The following is an 18,232-nucleotide window of genomic DNA, read 5'->3' as shown; positions in this document are numbered from 1 at the left end:
ACCTTCTTTCTCTCCGAGCACATTACTCACTGTTTCTGAGTTCTGCCGAGACATTTCTTTCCTGATATGAATGTATTTTCGATGTGAAATTCCCGTATCCGAAGCGTCAGTGCCGTACAGAAGAGCCAGTTTCTTTGGGCGGGACTTCCGTCTTCGGAAGTCCCGCGCACGCACCCACGGAGTGCCTGAGAGCGGGTCTCCCATACCCGAGGGAGAGCCCCGGCTACAGAAGTCCCGAATGGCGGTAAGTGGGGCTTAGTTGTAGGGGGGAGGGGGGTGCGCTTGTGTGTGTGTGTATGTATGCGATGGTGGCGGCGGGGGGAGGGGGGTCTCTGTATGTGTGCGTGCGTGTGTGTAGGTGCACTGGTGTGTGTGTGGGGGGGTCTCTGTGTGTGTGTAGGTGCGCTAGTGTGTGTGTAGGTGCGGCGGCGACGGGGGGTGCGTGTGTGTATGCAGTGTGTGTGTGCGTGTGTATGCAGTGTGTGTATGCGTGTGGCTGTGTATGTGCGCATGCGTGAGTGTGGCTGTGTTTGTGTGTTTGCGCACGGGAATATGAGGCACGAGATGGGCACGGCGCCGTGCACGCCCACGAGGTGAATTCTGCGCTCGTGCCCCTCTCGTGTCTACATTCCCAAATACGGGCAACAATAGGTCTTGAGCAGACGCTGCTCGACCTAAAAAAGGAGGAACTAAAAGCACTGGGCTTGGATAAACTGCAGCTTACTTGGTTTCAAAAGGGGCGTTATCACTTTATGTTAAGCCCCGGGAGTAGGCGGAGGGAAATTGGTGCCATTGCTGATGGTAGTTAATTAAATGATTGGGGGGTGGGAGTTCCTTTTGTGTTCAGTGATCAGCACCTGGCTGAGCGCCTGGACTGAGACTGAACACAAGCATCCCCGTACCTCTCCCAACTCACCTAAATCACCGATGGCTGAGCTGGCTCAGGCTGAGGATGGTTTGTAGATGTGTGCCAGCAGGGGTCAGAGGGAGAAGAGAGGGCAAGGAAGGGGGCTGAGTTAAAAACATCACCCGCCATATGATAATGAAGGACTAAAACCACTTTAAACTGGTAAATCAGACAGAAATGAACAGGCAGGGACAATGACAGGGCGGAACAAGAGGAGAAGGGCACAGCTCTTGCAATAACCTTAATGCACAAGTCTCCCTGCGCCCCTCAGAAAATTGGCGGCCTGGGCCTAGCTCTCCATGCTAAAGGCCGGCCTGATGTTAAGGGTAAATAAACCCTGTATTTCTCTATGATGTCATTCATGTAAGAGCGGTTCACTTTCCTCCACATGGTGCCCCAGCCCCCTGAGGAGCAGGTCGCTCGTGTCACACACTCAGGAACTGTGCTGTCACCGTTTCCGTGCAGGAAGCGCGACGAACGAGGCAGCTGTGTGACTACGAGTGTATAAACACAATAGGTGGCAAAACGTGTGATGGCTGGTCGGGGTGTGGCGAGCGGGGAGGGAAATGTGCCATTTCAAAACGACATGAAGGTTAATTCGCTCAGAAAGCAAAGCCAGGCGGCTTCAGCTCTGTTCCGGGGAGCAGGGTCGAGGAAGCAGGGCCGGGCAAGCAGGGCAGACTCACCCTGGAGACTGCAGGCCGCAGGCTGCAGCCCGGCTCCGCCTTCGCTTCGTGCATGTGACAGCCATTACCTCCTCGTTAGTCTTCCTCGCCACATGACTTACATAGTGAGCTTCAGCTCCACGACAGAACCCTCCAAAGTAAAAAAAAAAGCCTCCCACCCCCTCCCAACATGGCCGACCAGTCACACCTGACCTCTATAAGAGGCGGGTCGGCCCAACCAACAGCCTGTTTTTTTTGTTCTGCGCGATTCTCTCCAGAGGCGCTGTACAGGTAAGATGGGCCGGCCCATGGGTTTTGGGGTTGAGAATCCTGCTTTAGCGGTCCCTGGTGCCTTATGACTCAAAACCCCCCCCCTCTTCCTTCCCCCGGTCCTGTGGGGCCGGTTAGGTGCTGCTCTAGCGTGCCAGGGGTTTACAGGGAGGGGGGGCGGCCGGGGATGTGGGGTGTTTGTGCATTCCCGTGTCTCCCCAGGTCTTTACTGAAAGGCCCTTGCCACTATGTGGGCTTTTGGGTCCAGCGCTGGGGGTTCTCCTGTATGGGGCTCCGGTTGCTTTCCTGTATGCGTGGGCTTGCACTGTGGCTATTGCTTGGTGTGCGCAGGCTTCGCATGATGTTTTGAGAGCTATAGCTCTATGGTATGACATGTACCTTTGGTTGATCCCTGCCAGTGCTGTAGAAGTTTCCCAAGGTGGGAAATTTTCAGGCAGTGAATTACGTGCACACCTAGAGCAGCGGATTTGCCGTTGTCCTTTTCGGGTGCGCGGCGCTTCTGCTTGTGCTTGCACGGGGCCCGGCCGAGGTGGTGAGCCTCGGGGTCAGGGCGGCTCTTGCTGGGTGCCTTTGCTTCCTGGTTTTAGGCGGCGCGGCGGCGGGGGCAGGGGCGGGCTCGGTCCTACCTCGTTTGTCCTCAGGGGCTCGGCTGACCGGGTCCGGGTGCTCCCCACCTGCCGGCCTGGTTCTCGGTATCGCGGCGCTGGTCGCGGCCGCCTGCAATCAAGATTTTTGGCTTCCCTACGGCCCGCGGCGGTTTGCCGCGCTGGGGTCGGACTCCTCCCGCCTCCGGTGGGCGGGGTTTGGTTTCCGCCAGGTGCGGCCTGTGACTGCCTTCGTCGGGCGCGCAGCTTTCCCCTGCTGGCTCAGCTGTTTGAGCGCAGCCTGCGTAGGCGGATAGGCAGCGCGCCGGTCTCTTGCACGGAGGGTCCTGTGTTCGATCCTCGGCGAGGGCATTTAATTTCGAGACTGCGAGCTCCGGTGGCGCATTCGGATAGCGCGAGGTGCTTCTACAGCAGTTCCTGCGCTGAGCCTTGCCGATGTTGTGTGTTCGGGCCTCTCCTGGAGCGGCTGCTTGGTTTTCTTTTACCATGTCTCTGAAATGTAATGGTTGGCTTCAACTTGAAGGCGGCTCTTGCTAGGGTGCTTTGCACGATCTATTAGTGCGCGAAGTGGGCGTGGGGTCGGATCCCACTTCTGTAATCCCTTTCAGGCGTCCTGGGGGCCCGTGTTTCCTCTGGTGGGGATGTGGGCAGTGTGGCAGCCCGGGACCAGGGTTCGTTTCCCCGCCTCGGGGGGTCTTGGGCTCAAAATCCCACGGAACTGATTATTTTAAATCGGTCCTGGGCACGCCCTGAACCGTCGGGTTGGTGTGTTCTGTGACGCCGGACTCCAGTGTGAGTTGTTCTTCTGGATTGCTGTGCCTTCTGGTCTCCTCAAGGAGGCGGACCTCTTCTGCCGCCGTCTGCGGGGTCTCCCTTTTTACTGCACTGTCCCTTCTGGGGGTCCTTGCGCGGCGGGTTGCCCTGCCCCCTCCTCGCCTCGACTCCCTCTCGATGGCCCCACTCCGTCGGAGGTGGTGGGGGGGGGGTGATAGTGGTTGCTCGCTTGTCTCGGTTGGCTGGCGCTGCCCTCCTCCGGCGGCGGTGGTTGTTCCCGGGGTTATCTTGGATGCGTTTTCTACGCATGTCTCCGAACTCCATTCCGCTGCTTGCGTCCGTCGTGATGGGCGTTGTGGGGGTGTGGTTCGTGTTTGTCCTCGGGCAGCGAGGGTGTGCTCTCTGACGAGTGGCCTATTTTGGCTGTCTCCTGTCCTTTCGTTTGGGGCCCGCTCCCCTGGACTCAGCTTTTTCGGACTTGCTGGCCGGCGTTCGGTCTTGCTGGTCATGCGGGCCTTCCTCGCGGTCCCCCCTTCTCGGGGGGTCCGGACTTCTACTCCTTCCTCTTCTGCTCTGGAAGGTTTTCTAGGATGTTTTCGGCCCGTTTTGGGTTGTGTGTGATTGTATCCTGCCATTCCGCGCTTCTGTGTTCGGTTTGGCTCTCGACGGCATTGCTGTTTTTTCTGGTCCCCTTCCTTTCATGTCCCTTGGGTTGGTCTGGGGCCGGTTGGGTTTTTCCGGTTCTGCGATTGGTGGTTTGCTCTATCAGTTGCGGGTGCTTCCGTTGGATCCCCTCCCTCAGCTCCCTGCTCTGGGTACGGTGGTCCCTTCTGTGCCCGTCTCGGACCTGTCCTCCTTTGAGGGTCGTGTGCCTGAGCCCGGTCCTCCCCTCTGCTTCGGTCGGTGTGGGGTTGGCTGCTGGTGAGGCCTGCGGCCGTCCCTCCCTACTAATACCTGATCGCGTCTGCTCTCGGGGGTTGTGCTGGGTCGGGCCGGGTTGCTGCCTTCTTGGGGTCTCGCCTCCCCGGGGGTCTTGCTTCCTTGGTTTCCCCGTCCTGGGTGGTCTCTTCCGTTGCCTCCTCGGCTGGGGGGGCGACCTTGGGCGCCGGGCCGGTTCCAGGTCGTTGGGCATGGGGGCGTGTGCCTGTTGTCCTTGCTACTTGGGAGGCTGAGGCTTGTGGCTTGCTTGTGCTCAAGGTTTTTGGGCTGCACTCTGCTGTGTTGATCAGCCTACGGCCGTACCTCCCTGAAAGCACCTGATCTCGTCCAATCTCAGAAGTTAGGCAGGGTCGGGCCTGGTTGGTACCTGGATGGGAGACCGCCTGGGAATACCAGGTGCTGTTGGCTAGGTGTCCAGGCTACGTTGGGTATCTATGTGGTATTCTAGAAGGGTACTCTGGAATTTCGGGTTGTGTACTGTGTGGTGCACCGACCCAGGCTGGTACCAGGCCTGGCCACAGTTTTCATGCCCATCGGTAGCAGGTCGCCTGAGAAATATGGTGTGTCCTAGCCTCTCCAGTTCGCCTGCCCACACCCTGCTCCTCGTTCTATCGGGAGTTGTGGCAGTCCTCTTGGCCTGCCGTCAATTTTTTTTCCTTCTCTAAGGGGTCGCCATGTCTTGGTCTGGACTGTCTCCCAGGTTGTGTGGAGCTATGTCTCCCATCTGGGGGGGTGCAGGGTTCGCTCCCTTTGGTTGCTAACTCAGGAGTTGTTGTATTGGACGGAGTCGTCGGTCCTGTCTCTTCGGGCTGTCTATCTCCCGGGGTCCGACAATGTGGAGGCGGATCGCCTGAGTCGGATCTTTCCTTCGTTGCCTTGTCTCTCCCTGACCCCGGTGGTGTTTTCAACGCCTGGTGTCTCGATTCGGTCTGCCTCTGGTGGATCTGTTCGCGGACGGGGACTCGGCCCTCCTGCCCAAGTTCTGCTTTCTCCTCCCGGGTCCGGGGGTATGGCGGGTGGATGCCCTGTCATTCGCGGGGCCTTCCGGTCTACTGTACGCATTTCCCCCGTTCCCACTGATTCCCCGGGTCCTCTGCAAGATTCGCTTGGACAGGGCCAGGGTGCTTCTGGTGGTTCCCGGCTGGGTCCGCTGCCCCTGGTACCCTCTCCTTTGCGAGCTGGCGGTTCAGGCCTACTGGCCGATCCCGGTTCTACCCTTTCCGTTGAGGGGCCCCCCGCTCCCGGCGTCGGTGTTGCGCCGGCTCCATCTGCAGGCCTGGCTCTTGAGCGGATGTCGCTGCTTGCTCGGGGTTGTTCTTCTGGGGTTGTGGATTTGCTGCAGGGCACCTGCAGGTCTTCCACCTTATCTTCCTATGCCAGGCACTGGGCTTCTTTCTCGCGTTGGTGCGGTCTGCAGGGTGCTGACCCCGCCTCCGTGGACCCCCTGCGGGTCTGGGATTTCCTGGCTGAGGGGTTTTCCTTGGGCTTGGCCCCTTCTTCCCTGAGGGCCCAGTGGGCTGCCTTGCGGGCCTTCCGCCGTCCGGACTTCGACGAGCTGGATTCCCTGGTGGCTCGCTTGCTCCGGAGTTGTTTTCTCCATCGCCCTCGGACGCTCTGCCTGTCTCCCCCTTGGGATCTCCCTCTCGTCCTACGAGCTCTTCAGGGTCCGCCCTTTGAGCCCCTGGCCTCGGTGGCTTTGCGGTTCCTCACCTTCAAGGTGGTTTTTCTGGTGGCAGTGGTTTCTGCTGGACGAATGGGCGAGCTGGGGTCATTCCTCCGCTCCCCTCCCTTCCTGCGGGTTTTGCCGGACAGGTTGCTTCTCCGGCATGACCCCCGTTTCCTTCCCAAGGTTCCTTCCCTGGTGAACCGGGCTCGGGAGGTGTCTTTACCATCTTTCCCTCCCGACTCGGATCCTTCCTTGTCCTTGCTGGATGTCCGGCGTGCTGTTTTAGTTTACCTTGAGCGCACGTCTTCCCTTTACCGGTGTGATAGCCTGTTCGCGACTTTCGGTCCAGTTCATTCGGGCCACAAGCCCTCTCTTTACACCTTGAGTCGCTGGCTTGCACAGGCTATCGTCCTTTCCTTTGCTTCACTGGGTTCGGCGGTACCGGCGGGGTTCCTGGGTCGGCCCACTCGGTGTGTGTCTGTGTCCTGGGCCTCCTTCGGGGGTGTCTCCACTGAGGAGTTTTGTCAGGCGGCGACGTGGTCGTCCCCCCTCGTGTTCATGTTACACTATCGCGTTGTCTTGGGTGGTTCTGTCCCTGGGGACTTCGCTGGGGCCGTTCTGTGTGCGGGGGCTGTGGCTCCTTGATGGCCTTTTTCTTTGTGTCTTGATTCAGGTTTTCTGTACTTCCTGTTTTCTTTTCATTATTCTGAATAAACCTTGTGTTGGTTTATCTGCATCACCGTGTGGTGTTGTTCTTATGGTGGTCAATGAAGCCTTTTTTGGCTTGGGTATTTGCTCACTATGTAAGTCATGTGGCGAGGAAGACTAACGAGGAGGTAATGCCCCGGTTACTTACCGGTAATCTTCATTACTCCGAGTATAGTCTTCCTCGCCACATGAGTTCCCTCCCCCCCTCCCTGTCTGGCTATCGGCTTCATTGTTTGCTTGGTAGTTCAGGCTGTTGGTTGGGCCGACCCGCCTCTTATAGAGGTCAGGTGTGACTGGTCGGCCATGTTGGGAGGGGGTGGGAGGCTGTTTTTTTTACTTTGGAGGGTTCTGTCGTGGAGCTGAAGCTCACTATGTAAGTCATGTGGCGAGGAAGACTATACTCGGAGTAATGAAGATTACCGGTAAGTAACCGGGGCATTCAGAGTCAGTCAGACGAGCCTGAAAAGCGAGCTGGGCCTGTCTTTTAGACTGCATTAATCTTGACAACACAGGATGGGCACGTGAACCGTTGAAATACTAATGTGTCCCAATGGCCGGGCAACATTGTTCAGATACGGAACAACACACAAAATACGGGGTTTGTGACCCCGTCTTCAAGGAGAAATTTAAGATGCTCACGCTAGAGGGGACAGAGCGGAAACTGCAGGCTAGCTTCTAGCTCCTCTGTGCTGGGAAAACGTTTACAGGAGAGTGTTTCAAATGGAAATAAATAAGTGCAGGCAGTCACCAGAAGTTGGGGCAGGCGTAAGGGTGGGACAAGGGAGGGGCTAGATGTTTGACTGTTCCAAGCTTTCAATGAAATAAATGTGCATGCATTGTGCGGATGTCAAATTTACCTGTCCATGTGGTATTACACGAATAACTATTTATTTAGCACTTTATAATAAGTGTTTATTACTCCCCAAATGAACTCTTTTAGCATCATTAAAGAACAAAAGATTGAGGAAAAAACAGTAAGATTCTAAAAATATGCATTGTCATTTACATGCAGCTGCTTTATGTAGGATCATAACTTATTAATCAGCAGAGTTATTAAAGTGGTATTATGCCCTGGAACTTGCTGGGTACACAAAGAACTTTGTACAATGTAATATTTTGCAATGCGGCATGTTGTGAGTAGTTAAGTAAGCCAGAATAGTGGTGGTACTATGGAATTTGTCTTCTTGTCATATTTTTGGAGCAGAGTTTTAAAAACATAAATGTATAAGATCAGACTTTGCTCGTTGTTACTCAATTCAGTTTTTTCTGACAACCCTGGAGTCTTCCCGATTAATAAAAGAGGTGTTGACCTCATACGCACAAAAAAATATCTAAATGCTTTTGTCCTCTTTCACACACACCCACACGCTTAAACGCAATCACCCCCTCCGCACTTACACACATATTTCATAGTCTCTGAAACACATTGCTTCACACACAGGTACCACATTTCATTCTCACATTCATACTCACACGTGCAAACTCACGCACATTTTGCTTTTAATTTCCATCTCACAAAATCTCACACACATGCAGTACTGGACAGTGGCAGCTCTCAACAATTGTATCGGGTGCAACATCAAGGCTGGGGTCACATGGTCACTTTGTTAAAAAAAAAAACAGAGGCTTGCAGGGATGTGAACCTAGAATATAATTTGCTCCAAATCACCTAATAAGTTAACAGTTCTAAAGAAACTTTTATCTATAAATGACACACTAAGGAATTAGTACATGTCCTGCAGATTGTTTTTAAATCATTAATGCATGGATTTAAGTGTAGATTCCTTGTGATATTTGTTTATATTCTTGATGTGTGTGGACTCCCACAAATTGTGTGGTTTGCTGTTTAGTAACATGCATCTGCCTATATGTTAGGTGACATATTCAATCGGCCCCTGATATTTGCCATCAGAGGTTTGTATGATGACATTTTTACAATTCCTTATAATGAGAAAAGGAAACTAAAACTCCCAAAATGCAAAAGCATTGCCAGCTAAAATTCAGAACTGCCGAAAGTGTCACACATCCATGGAGCCTCATGTCACATTTACTGTACGTCTGTTTTTCCATGTTAAACAAGAACTTGTCAGGTTTTAACTGTATTAAACCACTCAGTAAAAAGAAAAGAAAAACATGTGCTTTGCCTTTTATGTCAGAAATCAGGAAATTGGTGGAGATGGCAAGAATTTACGTTCCAGTAAAAATGTTTAATTTACATTTCTAATATGGGAAGATTTTTAGTAATTTAAAACAGGCATGCTAAAACTCTGTAGTGCCCTGAACAATGCATCTCACACCACCGCCCATTAGGGTTTACATCCACCTCTCTATACCGCACTGTTTAAAATTCAAGGATAAACTAAACACTCTGCAATCACACTCCTCTTCTGATGACTTTCAGAGCAGCACATGCAGATCGCCGTGTCCTTGTGAAAAGAGCTGCTGTTCTGGCGCTCTTCAGTCCAGGACATGTTAAAGGTGCTGCAGAGGTGCAAGTTAATGAACGGACCACCACAGCATCGAGACCGTGAAATTCCCGTATCCAAAGCGTCAGTGCCGTACAGAAGAGCCAGTTCCTTTGGGGGGGACTTCCGTCTTCGGAAGTCCCGCGCACGCACCCACGGAGTGCCTGAGAGCGGGGCACCCATGCCCGAGGGAGAGCCCCGGCTACAGAAGTACCAAATGGCGGTAAGTGGGGCTTAGTTGTAGGGGGCAGAGGGGTGCGCTTGTGTGTGTGTGTATGTGTGTGATGGTGGCGGCGGGGGGAGGGGGGTCTCTGTATGTGTGCGTGTGTGTAGGTGCGCTGGTGTGTGTGTGGGGGGGGTCTCTGTGTGTGTGTAGGTACGCTAGTGTGTGTGTAGGTGCGGCGGCGACGGGGGGTGCGTGTGTGTATGCAGTGTGTGTGTGCGTGTGTATGCAGTGTGTGTATGCATGTGGCTGTGTATGTGCGCATATGTGAGTGTGGCTGTGTGTGTGTGTTTGCTCACGGGAATATGAGGCACGAGATGGGCACGGCGCCGTGCGCGCCCACGAGGTGAAATCTGCGCTCGTGCCCCTCTCGTGTCTACATTCCCAAATACGGGCAACAACAGATCTCGAGCAGATGCTGCTCGACCTAAAAAGGGTCTGGTGAACTTACCAGCCTGCGCGTGTATGCAGTACAACTAATGACAGCAGAGCATTTCATTTGTCCATGGTAGTATCCGTCGTTCTGCATCTGCACCCCTTTGCTGCATGATAAGGTGCTGCGCAGTGTTAATTTGAAGCATGCAACTTTAAATAAATGATGCGCTCATTGAAAACAGCTGATATTGGTCTTTGAATGCTCAACAAATGTGTGCTGATAACAACTTGATTAACAGCCCTGTTTCCTGAAACAGCACTTGGAGCCAGTGAAAACATGTGTGCTTCTGAGGACAGTTCTTACAAACTTAATGGAAACTCATGGTTACAAAATGCAAATCCTATCTGTAATACAAAGCATGGCATCCATGAAGTGTTCGCTGTGCTGATACACGAGCTGAGGCAAACAATAAAAACAAGCTTTTTGCAATGCAATAGTTCTCGCATTCACGCGAGTTTGAGCTATTGGCATTGTAAATGACAATGCCTTTTATTTATGTTTTGGGGTTTAAAACATAAAAAAGGCATTGTCATTTACAATACTAATAGCTTAAACTCTGGCAAACCCAGATTTGAGGCTGACCGCCCTAGCCAGATTTGAGGCTGACCACCCTAGCCGTTAGGCTTCATCGGTGGTGGTGGTGGTGGTATTGGTGGTGGTGGTATTGGTGGTTGCAGTATTGGTGGTGGTATTGGTGGAGGTGGTGGTATTGGTGGTGGTGGTGGTATTGGTGGTGGCTGAGGTGGTGGTATTGTTGATTGTGGCATTGATAGCGGTGATGGTGGTATTGGTGGTGGGGGTATTGGTGGTAGTGGTGATGGTGGTAGTAGTGGTGTTGTTAATTAAACAGGCTTTTTAAAACAACCTGTCAGGTGCAGATGGCATGTAACACAGATGTGCTGTTGTCAGCTTCAGCCCATTAGCACAGGATTACGTGCTACCTGGAATCCACATGACTTAATTCGCTAATCATTTCTAAATCCATTTTACTTGGGGGTGGTTTGAAACAGATACGAGATAATGCCGGGTTAAAGTGATTGAAAGCAGGCGGTATCAGCTGAAGCAGCGCATGTCTGGCCTGAAGTAAGAAAAACTTAATAAAGTAAATCGTGCCAACAGACCAAATACGGGTGCCTTTGGGACACGCAAGGAATATTTTACTGATGTAATGGAAATTTCTGCTGGAGGTTAAGGTACATGCAGCGTACTCTTTTTTTTAAATCAAACGTAATTGACAAGAATGATAACTTTCTCCGAAAAATGTAGGAACTGTCCATCGAATGTCGAGACTGGTGGTAACAATCCAAGCAAAGTGCATTGTGAGGAAAAGCATTACAAGTTGTTACTTTAAGCATTCTATGACAACCCAACACACTCCTATCGTGTCTCATAGAGTGGAGTTTATTTATTTATGTATGCTAAAATAAATAATATTATGCCCATTTATATATTAAATAAAAACGATTACATCTCTGTTGATGTTTTTCTCTATATTTGCAATAAAAATGACATTGACGATCCTTCTGTAAAACAGATTTCAATACCACAATGAAGTCGATTAACAACAAAAATGTGGTCAAATTCTCCCCAAGGTGATGTAAATCACTTCTGGCAGAAAATGTCTGTGTTCTGAGTGTGTGGGTGGGTGAAAGTGTGTGGTGTGTGTTGGGGGCTGGGTGTCACATTTGAAGTTTATTTTGACATACCAATGGCATTAAAAAGAAATTCCTGGGGGCGTGGCTTGGCGCCGACAGCAAAGGCGGTGTAGTTCCCGAGCTCCGTCAGGGCCTGCCGCATAACCTCCTAAATCCGCTAATAATCCGGCACTTCAAGGGACAAACAAGCAAGAATACGGCTCCAGGAGCCACAGAGCAAGAGAGGGACTGTCTTTCAGGCTCCCGCTAACCGCGACAGCCAGGATATCAGAGCGGGCCGAAATAGCTAGCCGCGCATCGGTCGCGACAGAAGTGGGCGGAGTCACACAATCCAACTGCCCACGGAGAGAACCCGGAGCCGAGACTGGAGGCTACGCGAGTGCTGCGGATGATGGCCTGTTACCTCGGCATGTGAAACATGGAATGACGGCTTCCTGGGAGCGCAGCCCGAGCACAGTGACCAAGGCCTCCTGAAAGGTGTGAGACACCGGGAGGAGCACAGGAGACCTCCCCCAAGTGTGCAACAAGATGGGCGCGCAGCCTTGTGGCCTATATTATGAAGAGCACAGACGGTGCTTAACTGGAGGGGAGACCCAAGAAAACATTATAGCAGCAACATGGCACTGAGACAGGTGGCGGAAAAACTAATAGACTTTGGCGCATTGAAGCAGGAATACCGCCGCTGATGTGAGCGTCGTAGGGGGTAGGGGCAGGAGAGACCCAGACAGCGGCAACTATGCCGGAGTGTATGCACCCCAGGAAGGTCCCAAATGAGCCCCCCCCCCCTCTCAGCACTGCACAACCCTGATTGAGCGAGTAGAGCGGACACATTAAGGACAGGCACTGCAGAAGTCTGCATGGGGAGGCCTTAAACGCGAATACGCCGCAAAATCAGGCCTGCAGTCTACCGCCACTTCCTGACTCCTTCGTGCTATTGGTAACATATTCTCTGTGGAGGGGGAGGAACAGATTCAAGCACGGCCCAGCTGGAACCGGAGGGGGCCAAGCGATAGTCTGGACTGGTAAGCGGCTGCTTATACGGCCTGGACTGAAGCGGGCGGAGGACTGAGATAGAGCGAGACCCTCTAACCACACTAACCTCCAAGATCACGCTTGCCGCGATTCATAGGTATCGGAGCCCTCCCTGCTGACACCGCACTGCCTGACTTGAGGCCCACACATTACTATGATGAAACCTAAAGGCACCACGGCATCCGTCCAACTCAATAAGATGGCCAAGTACTCGTCCCCCGCCAGCTTTCGGCCACGGATGGACAGAGCGGAGAAGCTGGACCTGCAGAGGAACCATCCCTTGGATCAATCATGGCAGCAATACAATCAGTCGGCACTAACCTAGAAATGAAAATTGATAAAGTTACAATTGAGATGAACCGTATGAGAGCGGATATGGGAAAAACGTCCAACAGGGTCACGGCTACGGAAGGGAATGTCGAAGAGCTCGAGACTGCGACACGTAAATTGGAGGAAAAGGTCAAACAATTAGTCCATCAACATAGAGAAATGGCACTGCACTTGGATGATCAAGAGGGATGAGCCTGTCGCAACAACATACAGGTGGTAGTGATGGAGCAAGGATTCGCACTTCAAGCGACTTGCTCTCATTCATGAACCTCGTCTAATGTATAATCATATTAATCCAACTGTTCGTCATTTATTTAGCATTGTCCCCAACACGCGGGTGTCCCCAAGAGGCTTGCCTGTGTGTCTTTTCATACTAACAAAGCTTGCACTAGAAGAAATGGCTGCTTCGCTGAAATTCAGTCTGCGCATGCGTCGGTCATACCCATGTGATGTGACGCACTCGCATTCTGGAGGGAATCTGTTGCTCATGCGCAATGTTGCAAACATGGCCGCTTGTCTCTTAACACGCACTCTGCCTGCTACTGCTGCTTTAGCCTATCTGTCTTTTCGCACTAAACTTTAATGCTATAGATGTTATAAAGTAAGGGGTGTGTTAAATTTTATCACGGTATACAGTGTGATCATTTTATGTGTGATTCTAATTTGTTCTCGCTTACTTTTCATGTATCGCGTCTCTGGGGCTGGGAAAATCAGGAGCGGAGCCATACTTGAGGCTCTGCTGGGCACCGTCATGTGACCGGGGAGAAACTCTACTGCGCAGAAGCTGAAACAAGCCAGCTGGCTCCTGAAGCCCGATGCGCCTGAGAAACCCATCACAAGATGCAGTCTTTTACCTTGAACCCCAAAGACAATGTTGCTATACCCTGTATTCTCGTATTGTCTACTGTATTTCTATGGATGGGAACGTGAACCCAAAGGGCGGATAAGCAGAATTTAATATTTATGATGAGAACGTTGAATTCTAGGAGGTGATAATGACCGCATCACCTCTTCTGACCAATCATAATGTGGGAAACTGTCACTTGCAACATTAGTGGGTGGTCTAAGGGTCCCCAAACAGTATAATTGCCCTAGTGTAGCTTAGGAAAATTGTCCGACTTGTCCGAGTAGCAGACCTGTCACTGACCCTACGAACTCTATAGGTGATCAATGTAAGAGTGCTGCGGAGCACTCTGTCCATACTTTCCACAAACTCCTAAGGGGTGGAAATTGTCCTAAGTGCTGGCGAAGCACTTTGCTGGGGAAATTCGAAAACCCAATCGGGGTTACTGGCGGATTACTTGCAGAGAGGGGTAACGCAGGCGTTGCATCCAAAGCTGTGGGAGTTGGTCGTACCTTGGTGAGCCCAGTCCTGACCCATCACCTGAGGGGTATCCTGTCCTGATTTTCCGTGAGCTGTACCTGCTCGCATTCTGGTATTCCATTCCCAGAGGGTCCTTGTCCCCGTCTTCCCCACTGACCCGTGGCCAGGGTTAGTCTTCATTCTCAATTAGGTAAATACTAAACTGTGGGTTTGCGTCTTCCAAATCTCTCTCTCTTTCCCTCCTTTCTTAATAAAGCACTCTTGCCTGTGATATTGCTCTATCACTTTGAAATGCCAATTATATGTGATTGTTCCTAGATTTGTTCCACTTCTCTCCCCACCTTTAGGATATCATTGATTTGTCATACTTAATAGTGTGTTCCCAATTTTTCCCTTCCTTTAGTGTGGTTGCAGTGAACTTAGTAAGAATAGTATAAATAGCCTAGATTAAACAAATGTTTTAGGTCCCGTTCATGTCCCATGTCCTAGTATAAACTTGCAGTGACTAGTTGGTTCTTAATATTCTTATCCATAGTGTTCCCGTATACTCAAATGGTCCTTGCCCTAATTCACAGCTACCTTTTGGTTGTGATCTTAATGCTTGATGTGTTATTTTGTATTTTGTTGATCTTGGCATATTCACTTTGAAATCCTTTATATAAACTCTTGAACTCATCAGGTGTCTGTGGTCATTTTACAGATTATAGTGTGGACAATGTACTTTGGTTTATAAAGTGTATTTCTTCTAGGACCCCTGTCACCTATTCCCTGCTAGCTCCTGATCCGTCTGGAGTAATGTGCCTGTGGTAAGTCGGGTACATGATCAGCAGTGGTGTGAAGTCACCCCCCGAATTACTCATAGTAGCGTGTAAGAAATTCACCCGGTTCACGCCAAACGCGAGTCATTAGTTTGTAAGTGCACGCCAGGGCCCAGTGCGTGTGAAAATCGGGAAACCCAGTGACCCGGGTGAACTGCGCGCTCTATCAGTAATTTTCTGGTAGCAGAGGTAATGGTTAGGACTAGTTAAATTAGGTAGACAGGATAGTTGATAAACAAACTGTGAAATTAAATTGTGCTGCTGAAATTTCTATGCTGCTGATTTTTCTATTTGCATTTTTCAAATATTTTGCGATGTTTTAAGGATTTATATGACTGTGCATATGATTTTGCATTGCTGCTATAAGTATTATATGTAGTATTAACAAAGAACTGTTTGTACGTGTTCAGTGTAGTCCGAATCCCCGGGGAAGTATTTAGCTAACGGTGAGTAGAATCCAGTAAGCTGCTAAGGTCACTTGTTAGAGTCATTAGTGTAGGGTTAAGAATACCTGGAAGCACTAATTAGGATCTTTTTCAACTGTATAACTGATAGCCACGAGACCTTGGTATAAAACTTTCCTTGTGATATCACCTAGAAAGGGTCACATGTGGGAGGAGTAATAGGGTCTCCGAGGCTTGACTGGTAAGTAAGATAGTCCGCTGGTGAAATCCTGGCTCAGTACATATCCCAGACTGAAGTGGATGAGTCAGAAGAATAACGGGTTCTATATTACTAGTGTGAGAGGTTAGGCAAAGAAGTCTATCCGGAGTGAATGAAAAGTAGACAGAAGTGGTTTACTTGCAGAGAGAGAAAATTCTTCTATCTATTTAGAACACTCAGACACAGTGGCAAACGTTGCGTGTTGTTAACTAAGATTTGCACTCGCACTTTAGGGAAAGTAAAAAGTGTCCGTTACCTTGTGAAGGAGGGAGTCGGTCGGAAGACTGCTCTGACGTCACTCCGTGCCGCGCTGGTATTGGTCAAGACAGCGGGTGTGTAGTGAAGCCGAATTTGTAAAGGAGGGGTGAGTGCCGAAGCGTGAGACCTCGTCTTGCGAAAAGGCCACGCACCCATTGGACAGAGATTTTTGTATTCACAGTGTTGATTGGTCACTACGCAATAAAAGCCGTGCTAGCATTGGAAGCACAAAGGTAAACAAAATTAATCAGGCCGAGTTAGAAGCGAGTCTAGAAAGGTGTATGTGGTACCCTGAGTTTTTACCTAACCCACAAAACTCAGGTTTCTATAAGGAACAGATTATACGAGGTAGACCGCATATGATGTACGGAATAAAAAGAAAAATGTCATTTGCCGATAAAGTAAAGAATTTTTTCCAAATAGACAAACCCATTAGAACAAGGGAGGGTGTGATCATTCCTCCACCGAACACTCCTGCTTCATTTATGATGTTTGAAAAAGGGTATCATACCTGTGTATGGTTGGAAAATTGGGCAAAGTATACTGCAGATGACGGAGTCCTAGCATTCCCTATTGATGGCACGTTTAACGGCAGAATTTTGTTTAACTTAAGGACTCGCATGAATGAATTACATCCCAGACCTAGATTAACCCAGTACGAAGCTCTAGAGGAGTGGGAAATAGAGGCACTGGAAAGAGATAGACCCCGGATGGACAAGGGAGTAAGCAAATGGTATCCGAGGGTCCATAGAGAAACCAAAGAGCAGAATATGAAACAGTGGAGACAAAGCATGATGACAGAGGGATTGTTTCCAATGGTGGGGGTATTAGAACAAGGAAAAGGAAAAAGCACAGAAAAGACCCATCACTTAATGCCCGTAGGGGACTCAGAGGATGAGCACCTAGAAGATTTGTTAATGAAAAACCCACCTCCCTATGCAGCAGAGTCAGAGCCTTTAAGTTCACCAAACCCGTTTGCTAAATATCCCAGATGTAGGAGAGATAGCGAGACAGAAGGAACGGGTACGGATAGTAAAGCCAGTGAAGGGGATGGGTTTTGCAGACCCAGATCTGCGGTCCCAAATTATCAGCCGTTTGGTTACCCCAACTGCCCCAAGTATTTATCCTCCTTTGGTACCCCAAGTATTGCATGACAATTCTGCAGAAAAGGCTTTACGGGAGCAGGAAAAGGAAGCCTTGGCTAGACAGCGAGATGATATGGTTCGGACCATAGCCCAGATACATCCCCATCCAGATTCCCTGACTATTCCAGTAACTATTGGTCCTGCTATTCCTCTGTATAGGGATGGCCTGGCTAGTCCCCGTCCTCCTGTTATCTCCCCCATCATGCCGACTCCTAGCATTCCACTCCCAAGAAAAGAAGTGTTCATAGATGATGATCAAGAAAGTGAATGCGAATCAGTGGTCCTGATTGATATGCCCATTAGGGAATCTAGAGTTAGCATGTCAGGAACCAGACGTCAGAATAAGGCAAAGGAAGTTCTGATCGAAAAGCACTTCAGGGGTTAGGAGTGCCACAGTAGTATCCCCAGAAGAATTAGACAGATGGACCAAAGAATTGGAAAAAGAGACCCCTCCCCAACCCAAAGCATTAGAGATATACAAATTAAGAATAGAAATAGAAGAAATGATGGCTGGAAATGTAGGATTAGACCGCTTAAACTCCTTCAGTGAAGAAGAATTATTGTTCATCAGCAAAAACCTTACCCGGAACGCTAGATTGCTCCATGAGAGAATAATGGACACTGCCACAGAAATGGGGATAGATGTCAGTCGCTCCAAAATCCTTCAGAAACCCTACAGAGTAGAGTTTTCAGACAAAGACTTAGAAAGCCTGAATGTGGTAGGAAAACAGATCCAGATAAAAGAATTACTGAAACTCTTACAGAAATGGGGGGATGTAGGAAAGTGGAGAACTCGGTGGGCAAAGAAAAAGGAAGACAGTAGGGCAAAGTCTCAGGCTTCAGAATACGTGCTAAAAGAAGTAACCCCCGCAGAAAAATTGTGTCCCATGAGAGAGGTCCCGGGAGGAAAATATGTTCATGTCCCTTGGTCCCGACAGGATATTGTGTCCTTTACCAATGACTTCCTTAAACTACGAGAAAAACCAGTCGATTGGTACCGACAGGTTGAACGCTTCATCAAAGTTCAGAAATGCCTCTTGAAAGACCTGGATGGGTTTTTCGACATTGTAGTTCCTGTAGATTTGTGGACTGAATGCAAAATTGAAATTGATTGGCCCAGTGAGGAATATGCTAGAGACGAGAAAACAGGAGCTCCTTCACCTGAAGTAATGAGAAAGTATGATCAAGTCATACAGTACCTCAAGAAAAAGGTGCCCGCAAAGGAAACAGATTGGACCCGGATAGATAGAACTACCCAAGAGCGTGATGAAACTGTCCATTCCTTTTACGAAAGGTTACTGCAAGTATTCAAAACTTACAGTGGAATC

At 50.1% G+C, this 18,232-nt stretch overlaps 1 pseudogene; it reads left to right on the top strand.

The window, feature by feature from the left end:
- The first annotated feature begins 4,470 nt into the window (after positions 1 to 4,470).
- LOC147668188 (5S ribosomal RNA) lies at positions 4,471 to 4,589 on the top strand (annotated as a pseudogene).
- The last annotated feature ends 13,643 nt before the right edge of the window (positions 4,590 to 18,232 follow it).

This window comes from Lissotriton vulgaris, unplaced genomic scaffold (assembly GCF_964263255.1).
Source record: "Lissotriton vulgaris unplaced genomic scaffold, aLisVul1.2 SCAFFOLD_1181, whole genome shotgun sequence".
Taxonomy (NCBI): Eukaryota; Metazoa; Chordata; class Amphibia; order Caudata; family Salamandridae; genus Lissotriton; species Lissotriton vulgaris.
Note: the sequence above shows the minus strand (reverse complement) of the source record. Positions and strands in the feature narration are given on the sequence as shown.